The 14,322-nt window shown below is 49.6% G+C and overlaps 1 protein-coding gene across 2 annotated transcripts in view; it reads left to right on the forward strand.

Moving 5' to 3' along the window:
* The first annotated feature begins 8,482 nt into the window (after nt 1–8,482).
* TYMP (thymidine phosphorylase) overlaps nt 8,483–14,322 on the forward strand; it is a 150,303-nt gene continuing 144,463 nt past the window's right edge. For both annotated transcript variants that reach the window (XM_063926644.1, XM_063926645.1), the window contains exon 1: nt 8,483–8,960. The gene's annotated coding sequence lies outside the window, so the exon portion shown is untranslated. The remainder of the gene's footprint in view (nt 8,961–14,322) is intronic.

Genomic DNA, 14,322 nt, shown 5'->3' on the forward strand with positions numbered 1-14,322 from the left:
TCAGGGTGACAGTCTGTGGCTGTACCTAAGAAAAGTGTACAGCATTGCCTGTAGTCTGTCTGTGAGGAGACACATCTCATGGGGTGTGGTATGTAAGATCAACAGTAAGTAGGTCGGCAGTGTTTGGGTCGACCACTATTGGTCGACAGTAAGTAGGTCGACAGGGATGCTAGGTCGACAGGGTCTTTAGGTCGACATGTTCTAGGTCGCAGGTCAAAAGATCGACATGCTTTTTTTGGCCTCTTTTTTTTGTCGTTTTCTCCGTACAGTGACCAGGAACCCCAATTAGTGCACCGTGTCCCCACGCATAGCTCGCTTCGCTCGCCGTGCTTCGGGGAAGGTGCCTCGCTCCGCTATCACTGCGCTCGGCACAGGTTACCATTCCCAATTGACAGGGCCGTAACTAGGTGTGTGCGGAAGGGGCACCGCACATAGCGCTGCAAGATAGGGGGGCGCTGTTGGTAGCACTTGTAAATTATCTATTTTAATTCCCTTTCACTTGCAGTTTGTGAAACCCAGCATCTCCTGTCCGCCCCGGTCTCCTACCCTGACCCATTCTGTCTCTAATACCAATACAACATTCATGAACTCAACTTGAGATTTCTTTGTTGGTTAGTCACACTGTCCTTTATTACATTTCAAGATGCTGACATACCTGGGATTCAACACCATTGCCTTTGGCATTGCAGTCAGACAATCTATTAATTGAGCTGTTGGCACTGGCATAGAAAGTTAGAGAATTTTAAGCTAGAGAATTCTAACTATTTGAAGCTTACCTTGTACTTTGTGAAAAATATTCAGCATTGCAGCTGAGCAGATCTATATAGTGTGTGGCAGCAAGAATTGGATGTGTGGCTGTCCACTACATAGATCTGCTCAATTGCAATGCTAATTATTTTTTATACAAAGCACCAGTAGCTTCATATAGTGTTCATAGTTTTAATGTAGGATCAAATAGCTCAATGAGTAGGGTGTGTGATTAGAATTCAACAGGCTATATGTTTGAATCCTGGATATGGCAGTATATTCAATACTGCCATACCCAGGATTTAATAAAGGGTATTGTAACTGAATAACAACAAGCTCTCAAGTTAAGTGCATGAATGTGGTATAAAGAGGATTCTTGTTAAATGTGTGTGTAATATATTCTGTATATATAATGTGGGAATGGGCATCATAACATGGGCTCTCTCTTTGTATCAATATTGTCATGCCCTTTCCCCATGAGGCATGTACCTTATGCCCCTATTGGAAAAATGAGGGGGGTGGAGCGCCAATTCTCTCTATGGCACAAGGCACCAAAAAGTCTAGTTACGGCTCTGGGCGCTACTATGTGGTATAATTTGAATAATGGAGACTACTGTGCAGCGGACTATAAATTGATATTATTTTGTGGCCACACCCCTTCCCCATGAAGCCACGCTTCTATATTTGCCTTATTCAAAACATGAATGGGGGGGGGGGGGGGGGCGATGATATTTCTTGCACACAGCGCTAAAATGTCTAGTTACGGCACTGCCAATTGAAGTCCACGGGGATTGTAAAGTATGAAAAAGGAAAAAAAAGGGGAAAAAGTGAAAAACTCATGTCGACATTTTGACCTGTCGACCTAGAACATGTCGACATAAAGACCCTGTTGAACTACTTACTGTCGACCAAAACATTGTCGACCTACTTACTGTCGACCTAAAGACCGGATCCCATCTCATGTTACAAGCAATCTGCACAAAACTTTCTCTCTCTTCACCCAATGCTGCAGCTATCACACTGAATGCATTGTCTCCCTTCACTGATTGCTGAAGTCTGAGCTGTGGGGGTCATTCCGAGATGATCGCTCGCTGACGATTATCGCAGCGCAATGCTTCTAGCGACGAATCCATTCGCACAGCCGATCGCAAGGAGAGTGACAGGAAGAAGGCGTTCATGGGTGTCAACTGACCGTTTTCTGGGAGTGGTAGGGAAAACACTGGCGTGTTCAAGCGTTTGCAGGGCGGGTATCTGACATCAATTCCAGGACCTCTGACGCTAGAATCATCACACAGGATAAGTAACTAGAGGGCTGGTCTTGTTTTGTACAAAATGTTTTTGTACCACTCGGCAGCACATGCGATCGCACACTTGCAAAGCGAAAATACACTCCCCCATGGGCGGCGACTATGCGTTTTCACAGCTGCTAAAAGTAGCTAGCGAGCGATCAACTCGGAATGAGGGCCAGTATGCAGACATCAGCTAAGCTGCACAGTGAACACATACTGGACACTGACCTCCTTTACAAGCTGCAGATAAGGAGATTGGAATTTCTGAGGGGAGAAGGAAGGTGAGGAGGGGGCTCCTCTTGCAGCTCAGTCAGGAGCAGAAGTGGGGGAGTAAGGAACATCAACACTGATGTCCCTTACTCCGATTCCGCCAGCATCAGCCATAGGCATAATATCCCGTTTTTCCTTCCCCCAAATTGCGACACACATCATCTCAGCTGCCACCTCATTGGTGCTGCAAGCTGTTCATCATTGAATCTTCTACATGATAGGCCAGCAATGGACTTTTATACTGGCCAAAGGAGAGCATCAGAGAGAGGCTCTCGTGACCAAGCCGACCAGGTGAAACGTACGTCGAGAGACGTCATTTGGTGATGTCATCGCGGCACAGCCCATACCGGAAGCTGCCGGAAGCTAAACCGGTAAGGCCTGGTTAGTACTAGGAAGGGAAACCGCCTGCAGTGGGCCATTTTCCAAGGAGACTATCACTCTTTCTGTACCGATCTACAGCTCAATCTGAGACTATATCTTCCTAATCTTTTTACTAATTTAGTTGGAGAATTATGGGAGTAATTCCAAATTGATCGCAGCAGGAAATTTTTTAGCAGTTGGGCAAAACCATGTGCACTGCAGGGGGGCAGATATAACATTTGCAGAGAGAGTTAGATTTGGGTGTGGTAAATTCAATCTCCAATCTAATTTGCAGTGTAAAAATAAAGCAGCCAGTATTTACCCTGCACAGAAATAAAATAACCGACCCAAATCTAACTCTTTCTGCACATGTTATATATGCCTCCCCTGTAGTGCACATGGTTTTGCCCAACTGCTAAAAAATTTCCTGCTACGATCAACTTGGAATTACATCCCATGTGCACTGCAGGGGAGGCAGATATAACGTGCAGAAAGTTAGATTTGGGTGGGTTATTTTGTTTCTGTGCAGGGTAAATACTGGCTGCTTTATTTTTACACTGCAAATTAGATTGCAGACTGAACACACCACACCCAAATCTAACTCTCTCTGCACATGTTATATCTGCCTCCCCTGCAGTGCACATGGGGGGTAATTCCAAGTTTATAGCAGCAGGATTTTTGATAGCAATTGGGCAAAACCATGTGCACTGCAGGGGAGGCAGATATAACATTTGCAGAGAGAGTTAGATTTGGGTGGGTTATTTTATTTCTGTGCAGGGTAAATACTGGCTGCATTATTTTTACACTGCAAATTAGATTGCAGATTGAACACACCCCACCCAAATATAACTCTCTCTGCACATGTTATATCTGCCTCCCCTGCAGTGTACATGGTTTTGCCCAATTGCTAACAAAAATCCTGCTGCGATCAACTTGGAATTACCCCCATGGTTTTGCCCAATTGCTAACAAAAATCCTGCTGCGATTTTGGAATTACCCCCTATATCCGAAGCATACCTAGTGATGAATTGGATACCTTTAATTGCAAGTCATATGTAGGTATACTGCACATTTCTGTTTCTTTGATATCTTCACCTTTAAAAATTATCTTGAACCTTATTTGCTAAAAAGGCAATCAAGTTTTTTTATATAAAATAATAAAAATAAACAATATTGATATTTGCCATTTCTTCTATACATTGGTTCTTTTACTCAGGAACTTAATAAAGGTTAAGTTTTAAACATACATTTTTTTCATAACCAGGATAGATAGATAGATAGATAGATAGATAGATAGATAGATAGATAGATAGATAGATAGATAGATAGATAGAATAGATATACTTAATGTTTCCGCTGGCTCACGCTCCTGGTGCAGCTTCTGGCAGATCCCGGGCAGGTGAGCAGAAGGAGGAGGAAGGGGGACTCAGGAGCTGCAGCAGCGCAGTGTAATTGGTGGAGACGCTGCTGCTGCTGTCCCTCTCCTTCACCATAGGCTGCCCTCCGCCGCTGTGAAAGCTAGGAAGCGCATCCCAGCACTCACAGCGGCGGAGGGCTTCCTGTGGTGAAGGAGAGGGACAGCAGCAGCAGCGCCTCCACCAATTACATAGCACTGCTGCGGCTCCCTCCTCCACCTCCTTCCTCTTCCTCCCCCCCCCTCCCCTAGCCGGTGCGCTCCTCTCCTCGGCGGCGGTGGCGGCACACAGCGGCAGCTAAAAGTAGCTAGCGAGCGATCAATTCGGAATGAGGGCCAGTATGCAGACATCAGCTAAGCTGCACACTGAACATATTACATGCCGCTCAGGCTTTGGGCCCCTTGACAGTGGCGGTCCCCAGTGCAAGGCACTGCTTGCACTGGCGGTAGTTCCGCCACTGGAGAGCTCTCTCCTCCCTCTGCACAAGTGCTCAGCTCAATCCCGTATATCAGTCTCACCCAGCGGTGACTCAGGGGCAGATTTATTAAGCCTGGTGAAGTGATAAAGTGGAAGGTGATAAAGTACCAACCAATCAGCTCCTAACTTCCATTTTACATGCTGGATTTGAAAAATGACAGTTAGGAGGTGACTGGCTGGTGCGTTATCACCTTCTACTTTATCACTTCACCAGGCTTCATAAATCTGCCCCTCACTCTGCTGTGGGAGGGACTAATGCAGATCTCCAGCACACTGTGCACACAGCAGCACATGGAAGGGAGCTGTATGTTAGGGAGGGGGCGGTTGCCCCGTTCGCCCCACCCCCCTAAATCCGGCCCTGGTGGGGTGGGGGAGGGGGGACATGCAGAGAGGAAAATACTACAAAGATTTAAAGGGAAGGGACCAGAGGCGTACCTAGGGTTTTTGGAGCCCAGGGCAAGATAGAAAATGGCACCCCCCCAAAAAAAAACACACCAAAAGAAGCATGTGCCACTGAAAAAACACCAAAAAAAGGGGTGTGGCCACTGAAATTGGCCCACAGTGCCAGATACAATGCCCCACAGTGCCAGATACAATGCCCCACAGTGCCAGATACATTGCCCCACAGTGCCAGTTACATTACCCCACAGTGCCAGTTACATTACCCCACAGTGCCAGTTACATTGCCCCACAGTGCCAGTTACATTACCCCACAGTGCCAGTTACATTACCCCACAGTGCCAGTTACATTGCCCCACAGTGCCAGTTACATTGCCCCACAGTGCCGGATACATGCCCCACAGTGCCGGATACATGCCCCACTGTGCCAGATACATGCCCCACTGTGCCAGTTACATGCCCCACTGTGCTTCCCCCCCCCCCCCCCCGGTCACTCACCGCTTGTGGCTGCGGCTCGCCTCTGATATGTGAGGGGAGGAGAGCGCAGCGCCTCTCCTTCCCCTCACCTCTCCAGGTCTCCGGCGGCTGTGTGGCGCCGGTTCGCTAGCTAATCAGAGCTCGCGGACCGGCAGCCAATCAGGAGCCGGTCCGCAAGCTCTGATTGGCTAACGCCACCGGAGACCGGACACAGCAGCGCTGCTGGCAGCGCTGCTAGTGCCGGCAGCGGCGGTGAGGGAGAGACGCTGCGCTCTCCTCCCCTCACATTTCGGCGTGACGGAGGCGAGTGGGCGGCGCCCCCCTCTCCTGGGCCTGCCAAGGCGCCCAGGGCACGTTCCCCACTCGCCCTACCCTAGTTACGCCTCTGGAAGGGACAATACAAGACACGGGACACACACACAATACAAGATATAGAGGGGAAGAGGCAATACAAGACACAGGGCAGGGGGGAAAGGACAATACAAGACGCAGGGCAGGGAGAAGGGGACAGTGCGAAACACAGAAGGCAGATGGGGCAGTACAATGCAGGACATACAGATAGGTAGGGCGTGGACCGCACAAAGCAGGACATACATATAGTGGGACAGAATGCACAAGGCAAGGCAGACAGACAGGGAAAGGGGCAAACTGCACAATGCAGGATATATAGATAAGAAGGGGGCGAACAGCACAATGCAGGACATACAGATGGCAGAGAGACAGCCAAATGCAAATCATACAGATGGGAAGGGGCAGACAGCACATTGCAGTATATACATATGGCGTGGAAGCCAACCATATGCAGGACATGCAGATGGGGAGAAGGATGACAACACAATGCCGGACATACAGATGAAGGGGGCAAAAGGCACACAACACAGATATACACACACACACACACACACACACACACACACACACACACACACACACACACACGATATTGGTCACACACTGTGTGGCGGTACACAATAAGCCTTACATACATTTCAGCTTATGGCCCTTCTGAACCTAAATCTAATACTGACATCAAGGGAAGGCATTGTAGCAGCTTTAGCATAAGGAAGGCCACAATTGCATCCAGATCAGAATACGTTTTTATGAGGAGGGATACTGCACCACCTCACTAGACCCCGCCCCCATAAGGGCTGCTTCCATTACTTCCCAGGCTGATTTTCCATCCGATTCCCAGTCCGCCAGCGGATGCATACACAGGCCACTGGCTGTGCATGCACATTGGCTGTCGGGGACCGAAGCAGGAAGCAGAGGTATCATGGCTAAAATCAAGTTGGAGAAAAGACCTCTGACATCACTAGGGGAGGAGCCACATCACCAGGGGGAGGAGCCATATCCGAACAAGGTACCCGAAATGTACCCTTACGGGCTCACTTCGCTCGCCACGCTTCGGGCTTGGTAGCTCCATCCGCTTCACTCGCCAAAGGGTTACTAAAGGGGGGAGTTGGTGGAGTGGATAGTAAAAGAGCAATCCCGCTGGCATATGTCCTCCTACTGATGTAAGAGGTCCTTTCTCCAACTTAGGGGCTGATTCAGCCCTGAACGCTGCTGTGCGTTTTCGCACAGCAGGCGATCAGGTAGTCAGTGCACATTCGTATGCACCGCAATGTGCACGCGCTTCCGACAACAACAAAGGGCATCGGCACTCAGCGAGGGGATGGTGCAAAAAATCCTATTGCACGGGCGTTAGCAAGGTGATTGAAAGGAGAAAGCCATTTGTGGGTGGTAACTGAGTGTTTACGACGAGTGTCCGGAAAAATGCAGGCATATCGAAGCGTTTTCAGGGAGGTTGTCTGACGTCCGCTCCGGCTCCGATCAGCCTGCTCTCATCACTTTGTAGGAGTAAGTCCTGGGCTGTGCAGAGACTGCACAAAGTGGATTTTTGCAGCTCGGCATACACATGTGATCGCACACTTGCACTGCGAATTTACACTCCCCCTGGGGTTGCCGTCTATCTGAACACAGGACAGCAAGTTTACAGCCAGCGATCAGGTCTGAATCACCCCCTTGGTTCTAGCGGGATATGGTCTCTAGGTCGACAGTAAATAGGTCGACAATGTTTAGGTCGACCACTATTGGTCAACAGTAACTAGGTCGACAGGGTTTCAAGGTCGACAGGTTCTCTAGGTCGACATGAGTTTTTTTTTAAAAATTATAATTTTTCATACTTAACGCTCCACGCGGACTACGATTGCGAATAGTAACCTGTACCGAGCGCAGCGGTAGTGGAGCGAGGCACCTTGCCTGAAGCGAGGGGACACGGTGTACTGCACGGTGCACTGTACGGAGAAAACGACACAAAAAAACATTAAAAACTCATGTCGACCTTTTGACCTGTCGACCTAGAACATGTCGACCTAGAGACCCTGTCGACCTAGCATCCCTGTTGACCTAGTTATTGTCAACCAATAGTGGTCGACCTAGACACTGTCGACCCTATGAACCACACCCGGTTCTATGAGCTATCACACTACTTCCAGCTATGCACCAGCGGGAACTCTTTTCAGAGCCCATCTCCCGGAAAGAGAACATTTGTCAATTTGTTTGAAAATAATATCACAGCGTAGGGGAAATAGCCTGCTTATTTCAGGTAAATAGGCTCAAACTTTAGTCCTTCCAGGCTGTAAGATAAAGAAGCATTGAGCTGCTGCATGACTACAATCTTGTGCACAGGTACAGTATGTCCTGCATAGGGTGGCAGACCAGAATTACCATATTATGGCATTCCGGGTTTATACAGCCCGTATGGGTGGTCTTCTGTTTGCCGGCGGTCGGGCTCCCGGCGCTCAGTATACCGGCGCCGGGAGCCCGACCGCCGGCTTACCGACACTTATTTTCCCTCGTGGGGGTCCACGACCCCCATAGAGGGAGAATAAAATAGTGTGGCGCGCGTAGCGCGCCACCGTGCCCGTAGCGTGGCGAGCGCAGCGAGCCCGCAAGGGGCTCATTTGCGCTCGCCAAGCTGTCGGTAAGCCGGCGGTCGGGCTCCCGGCGCCGGGATGCTGGTCGCCGGGAGCCCGACCGCCGGCCACCCGTAGTGAACCCCGCACGTATAACACAGGAAGCATCACCATCAGTCACCCATAGAGTAATCCTTTACACGCTGTAAATCATTTGTTACACTGTTCAGGCTGTCCTGCATGAGCTGACTGACGCCCCTTATCCCTAGCTCCTGATTGGACCGTGACGCTGGAGGTAGTTGTGCAGAATGACTCGAGTGAGAAGTTATTTGGAAGACACTTGTATCTGGGCTGCAGAAAAAGTAATAGGCACATAACATGGAAAACTGGAAATTAAAACTTTACAAAACAAAGTGGGTGTGGCAAGAGAAACCCAGGAGCAATGACAGAGTGAGCCAAGGTACCCAGCGGAGGCTCACAGACAGAAGGAGACAGTCGGGAACCTGCAGGAGAGAAAGCAGAGATTTCTGATAATTAAATGAACTCGGAGAGAGGTGACTTTGGTAACCTGCCCTTGCAGATGAGATAACAGGTCCGGTGCTGCCTCAGAGGTAAGATTATTTATCTCTGGAAAGAGAAACTAACACAGAATGTGCTGATACTATTACATGATTATTTAGAACATACTCTGCATACAGGAATATTCTGTAATCACAATTATAGGATAGTTCTGCAACAATCCCTGCTGAATCCTCTCAGTCTTCCAACTCTTCCCTCTATACCAGGGGTGGGCAATTATTTCAGCTGGGGGGCCGCTTAAAACTTCCAGCGAATATTCGAGGGCCACACATGAAATACTCAAAAAGAGTACCCTTTTTTACACATTAAGGCAGACAGCGTGCCCTTTTTACACATTACGGCAGACAGCGTCCCGCTTTTTACACATTACGCAGACAGCGTGCCCTTTTTACACATTACGGCAGACAGCGTGCCCTTTTTACACATTACGGCAGACAGCGTGCCCTTTTTACACATTACGGCAGATAGCGTGCCCTTTTTACACATTACGGCAGACAGCGTCTCCTTTTTACACATTACGGCAGACAGCGTGCCCTTTTTACACATTACGGCAGACAGCGTCCCCCCTTTTACACATTACGGCAGACAGCGTCCCCCTTTTTACACATTACGGCAGACAGCGTCCCCCTTTTTACACATTAAGGCAGACAGCGTCCCCCTTTTTTACACATTACGGCAGACAACGTCCCTCTTTTTTACACATTACGGCAGACAGCGTCCCCCTTTTTTACACATTACGGCAGACAGCGTCCCCCTTTCATACATATTACGGCAGACAGCGCCCCCCTTTTTTACACATTACGGCAGACATCGTCCCCTTTTTTACACATTACAGCAGACAGCGTCCCCGTTTTTTATACATCAGCTTAAGCACTGATCCAGGGGCTGGCTGGACAGGGGTTTTACCTGTTTGTCACACTGGCAGACGATCCCCGCTGTCCGATGATCCGTGCTTCTGCCGCCCGGAGTCACCGCTGATGTGGCCTCTGCCCGCCGCCTCTCCTCACTGGCTGCAGCTTTGCGCCGCCGCTTCTGCTCACTGCAGTGCCCGCCCCCATGCCGCCCAGCGCATGACAACAGAGGAAATCCCGGTCAGCTGACCCTGTGACGTGACCGGGATTTCCTCAGCGGCGCAGCGTCTGGGAGCAGTGCAATGACAAGCAGCTCGGCCTGTCGGGCCGCTTGTCATTGCATTCTGATGGGGCACAGCGGGCCAGGCAGGATCGGTCCGGCCCGCGGGCCGCATGTTGCCCACCCCTACTCTATACCCTCCTGTTGCACATGTCCTATTGTCTTCGTGTGAGTAAAGTACCCAGGCATGTTGTTGTACACTAGTCTTCTGCCATTGCAGGGGTTACTTACTATACTGTAGGACAAGGGAACCTGTCTCCAGCGATCATAACTAATGTACTGTACAAACTTATGCTATTCATTTTCCTACTAAAGCTGATATACTGTGACCTACCAAGTTTATAAACTCATCTGTGGCTGTGAGCCTCATTTCTGCAGAATTATCAAAGCAGAATTCCCTGGATGTTTATAATATAGCAATCATAAATCATGCATTTCCAGCTGATTTGCTTGTGAAGTGAGGATGTGTCACTTGTACTTTAGTTTATGTGGGATTTTCAATAGACAGGAAACACATTAAGCAGTTTATGTGTCGATTTGCCAGTTATCAGGGGAGGGCTAAGGGGGGTATTCAATTACCGTTGAAGAGGCTTCAGGTGATTTTTCCCAAAGTTTATTCAACGTTTTTTTTACCCGGAAAAACATCCTTTTCACCTGAAAACACACAGGTTCAGTGAAACCTGTGTGTTTTCGGTAGAAACAGCGCTGATTTTGGAGATTTTGCTTCACCTGCCTGAGACAGGTGTATCAAATCCCTGATAAGCTGCGTCTTGCGCCAGCTTATCAGGGCTAACTAAATAGCCCCCGGTGAGACAATTACGATCAATGTTCGCGGGTAATTGAATATCCCCCTAAGACTTTCATTCGAAGAAACTGATGGGTCTATTCATGAAGCAGTGAGAAGTGAGCCAGTGAAGAAGTTGCCCATGGCAACCAATCATTGATGAGGTAACATTTATAAAATATATTCTATAAAATATGTAGTGGCTGATTGGTTGCCTTCTCCACTGGCTCATTTCTCCACACTTTTCACTGCTTCATGAATAGACGCCTGAATCTGCTCTAACACATAATCATATGAAAATGTTCAGTGCAACGACCAATACCAAATGATTTTGGTTGTGGCAACTGGCATAAAATCACAGTGCAGCACGGTATTCCAGTTGCAGATGCACAAACACGTGAGCCCTGCTACATCAAGCCAGGGCCGCAAAGAGGGGGGGGGGGGGTAGGGGGGTGTTACTCTATACCCATGCCTGGGCCTGTTGGAGGGGCCTGTGTCCGCCGCTCTCCTCGTAAACTGCACCGAAACTTCGTCCAGAGAGATAGAAGAGACTGCTGCTGCAGCAGCCTCTATCCCCAGCCAGCACACACTGTTGTCAGCTACTAAAGAGGGGACCTGGCCACACCTCCCCAAAGTGGCACCTCCTAGTGCCCGTGCCTGTCAGAGCTGCCAGCAGCCTCTGCATTAGATGTTTGTCCGCAGCTACAGCTAGTTTGCAAAACTTTGCATGCAATTCTTTTGTCTTCATTGTAGACCATTATAAACTAGGTATAAACACGGACAAAGGGCCTGCGATGGTTAAGGGGTCGCAGCCCCTTGCAACGGTGTGAACAGTGCATGCAGGGACTGATGAATCACGGTGCTGTGGTTGGGGGAGTGTGGGAGCGGCAGGTGGGGGAGAGAGTCCGGGGGTGCCACGGATGGGGGACGGGTGGTTTCGGGGGTGGGGCCCGGTGCCGTGGGTGGGGCCCGGAGGTACTGCGAGTGGGGGAGGGGCGGGTAATGCTTCTCCTCCTGGAAGCAGCTAAGCTGCTGTCCTCCCCTTGGCAGTGGCTCTCCCGGAGACTCGCACAGCAGCCAAGCAGCCAGTGACTATTGTTAGTACCGCTGTCCCAATGCGCCGCATTACATGGAAGAAGATGCACTCAATAAACTACAGCTCCCAGCAGGGCTGCTGGAAGCTGTAGTTTATTTAGTGCGTCTACTTCCCTGTAATGCGGCGCATTGGGACACCGGCGCTAACAATAGTGACTGGTTGACAGAACTGACTGAGAGGCTGAATCAATTTAAAAGGTGAGAGTGCTGTGCAGTGTCAGTGACACTGCACACCCACTGCATTGCACAGCACTGTCACCTTTTACATTGATTGAGCGTCCAGACATTACCCTCCGCGATATCACCCACTCTATCCGTTACAATAGCCATCTCGGTGCTTCCAGGCCGGCAGCCCAGGTGCTGTGTTGCGGAGTCAGGGCCTCTGGGGATCAGAGCGTGGCTATGGTGGGGAGGCACTTCTGTGACATCACACGCAGAGGAGGCTCCAGGGCTCAGAGAGTATGCGGCGCAGGGAGGGCTATGAAAGCCTGCTGCTGCGCCGCTTTCATACACATCTATGCCGGTGTCCCTAGCAGCTTTTGTTCCACCTGCGCCGCAGCTAGGGAGTGGGGATTGTTGATGCCGAAAGGGGCAGGCGGACTGGCAGCAGGACATAGGGGGTCATTCCGACCCGTTCGTATGCTGCTGTTTTTCGAAGCAGTGCGAACGGGTCAGTTCTGCGCATGCATGGCGGCCGCAATGCACGGGCGCGTTGTTGGGTAATGACAAGAAGAACGAAGAAAGCGATCGCTGCCGCGAACGCAAGAAGAATTACAGGAGAAAGGCGTTCCAGGGCGTCAACTGACCGTTTTCTGGGAGTGGTGCGGCGAACGCAGGCGTGTCCAGGCGTTTGCAGGGCGGGTGTCTGAAGTAAATTCCGGGACCTGACAGGCTGAAGACATTGCAGCAGGTAAGTAACTCCAGAGCTACTCAGAAACTGCACAAAATGTTTTTGCATAGCTCGTCTGCACGCAGCCTTGCTATGCAAAAAAAAACCTCCCCCATAGCCGGCGTCTAGTTGATCGCATGGGCAGCAAAAAGTTGCTACGTGTGATCAACTCGGAATGACCCCCATAGGACACTGCAGTAAAAGGATTTTTTGTTTTCCCTTTCTACAGCACATAGACTTGCTGCAGATGCAGTGGCATACCCTCCAGCTGTACCTTTTTTTTATGGTCTGTACCAATTTTTGGCTCTCCAAACTTCCATTGAAAGTATAGGAAAAGGGGCTTGACCACGCCACTGTACCCGTGGCCACGCCCCCTTTTCGCATTTGTAGCAATTGCTATGTGTAAATTGTTGGAGGGTATGTTGCTGCAGATGCAGTGGGCCTATTTCGAGGTGTGGACCTGAAGCTGCAACTCCATCAGCCCCATTGTTAATCCTGCTCTGGGAACACACAGCAGCCAAAGGGCAGAGCCTCCCATTGAATGTAACCTCTGTGGGAGGGTGTTGGGCTGGGTGTGATAGACCTGCTGCTCAGCTAACCCAATGAGAGCTCCTAGCCACGCCCAGCGTTATCCACAGAGTGACAGATCTGGGCAATTATATAGGAGATACCTGTTTTAATGAATTAATTTGTTTTAACAATGACAGTTTTACGTAAATTCCTCCAAACATTTGTGTAATGCTGCTTGTTAGTTACAGTCATTAAAAATAAAAACTGGAAGTATTAAATTAAATCCTTGGAGCACCATAGATGCACGTCCCTGGCTCAATGACCCTAAGTGTATGGGACACTCCCAGGTACTTAAAATATTGGGGGTCATTCAGACCCGATCGCACACTGCATTTTTTCGCAGCCTTTCTATCGGATCTGAACAGCGCATGCGTGTGGCCAGCAATGTGCAGGCGTGTCGGCCGCCGGTGACGGGCAGCGACGTATCTAACAAAGAAAGCGATCGCACGGCGATCGCAAGAAGATTGACAGGCAGAAGGTGTTCATGGGGAGGCAACTCACCGTTTTCTGGGAGTGTCCGGGAAAACGCAGGCGTGCCCAGCCGTTCCAGAGGAGGATTCCTGACGTCACCACCTGCCCGGATCGTTGCAGCGGCTGAGTAATTCCTGGGCTGTGCAGCTCACTGTACAGCCGATCGCACCCCAGCAAAGCACTTACCCCCTTCCCTGTAGGCGGCGATTACCTGGTCGCAGCAGTGCAAAAAATAGCCTGCATGTGACCAGGTCTGAATTAGGCCCCTTGAGTTTGGGCTTTTTTGCCCTTTTTCAATACTGGTCACATTTCCAATCCTGTTTCTCTTTGCTTGCCTTCTGATTGTAAATATAAGTATATTTTCATGTTTTTATTTAAAATAAAATTCTACTAACCTTCTGTGACTACAGATTTAGTAGTGATTCGCTTTTAAAATATAATCCAGTTGTAATCT

This window comes from Pseudophryne corroboree, chromosome 6, assembly GCF_028390025.1.
Source record: "Pseudophryne corroboree isolate aPseCor3 chromosome 6, aPseCor3.hap2, whole genome shotgun sequence".
NCBI classification, from domain to species: domain Eukaryota; kingdom Metazoa; phylum Chordata; class Amphibia; order Anura; family Myobatrachidae; genus Pseudophryne; species Pseudophryne corroboree.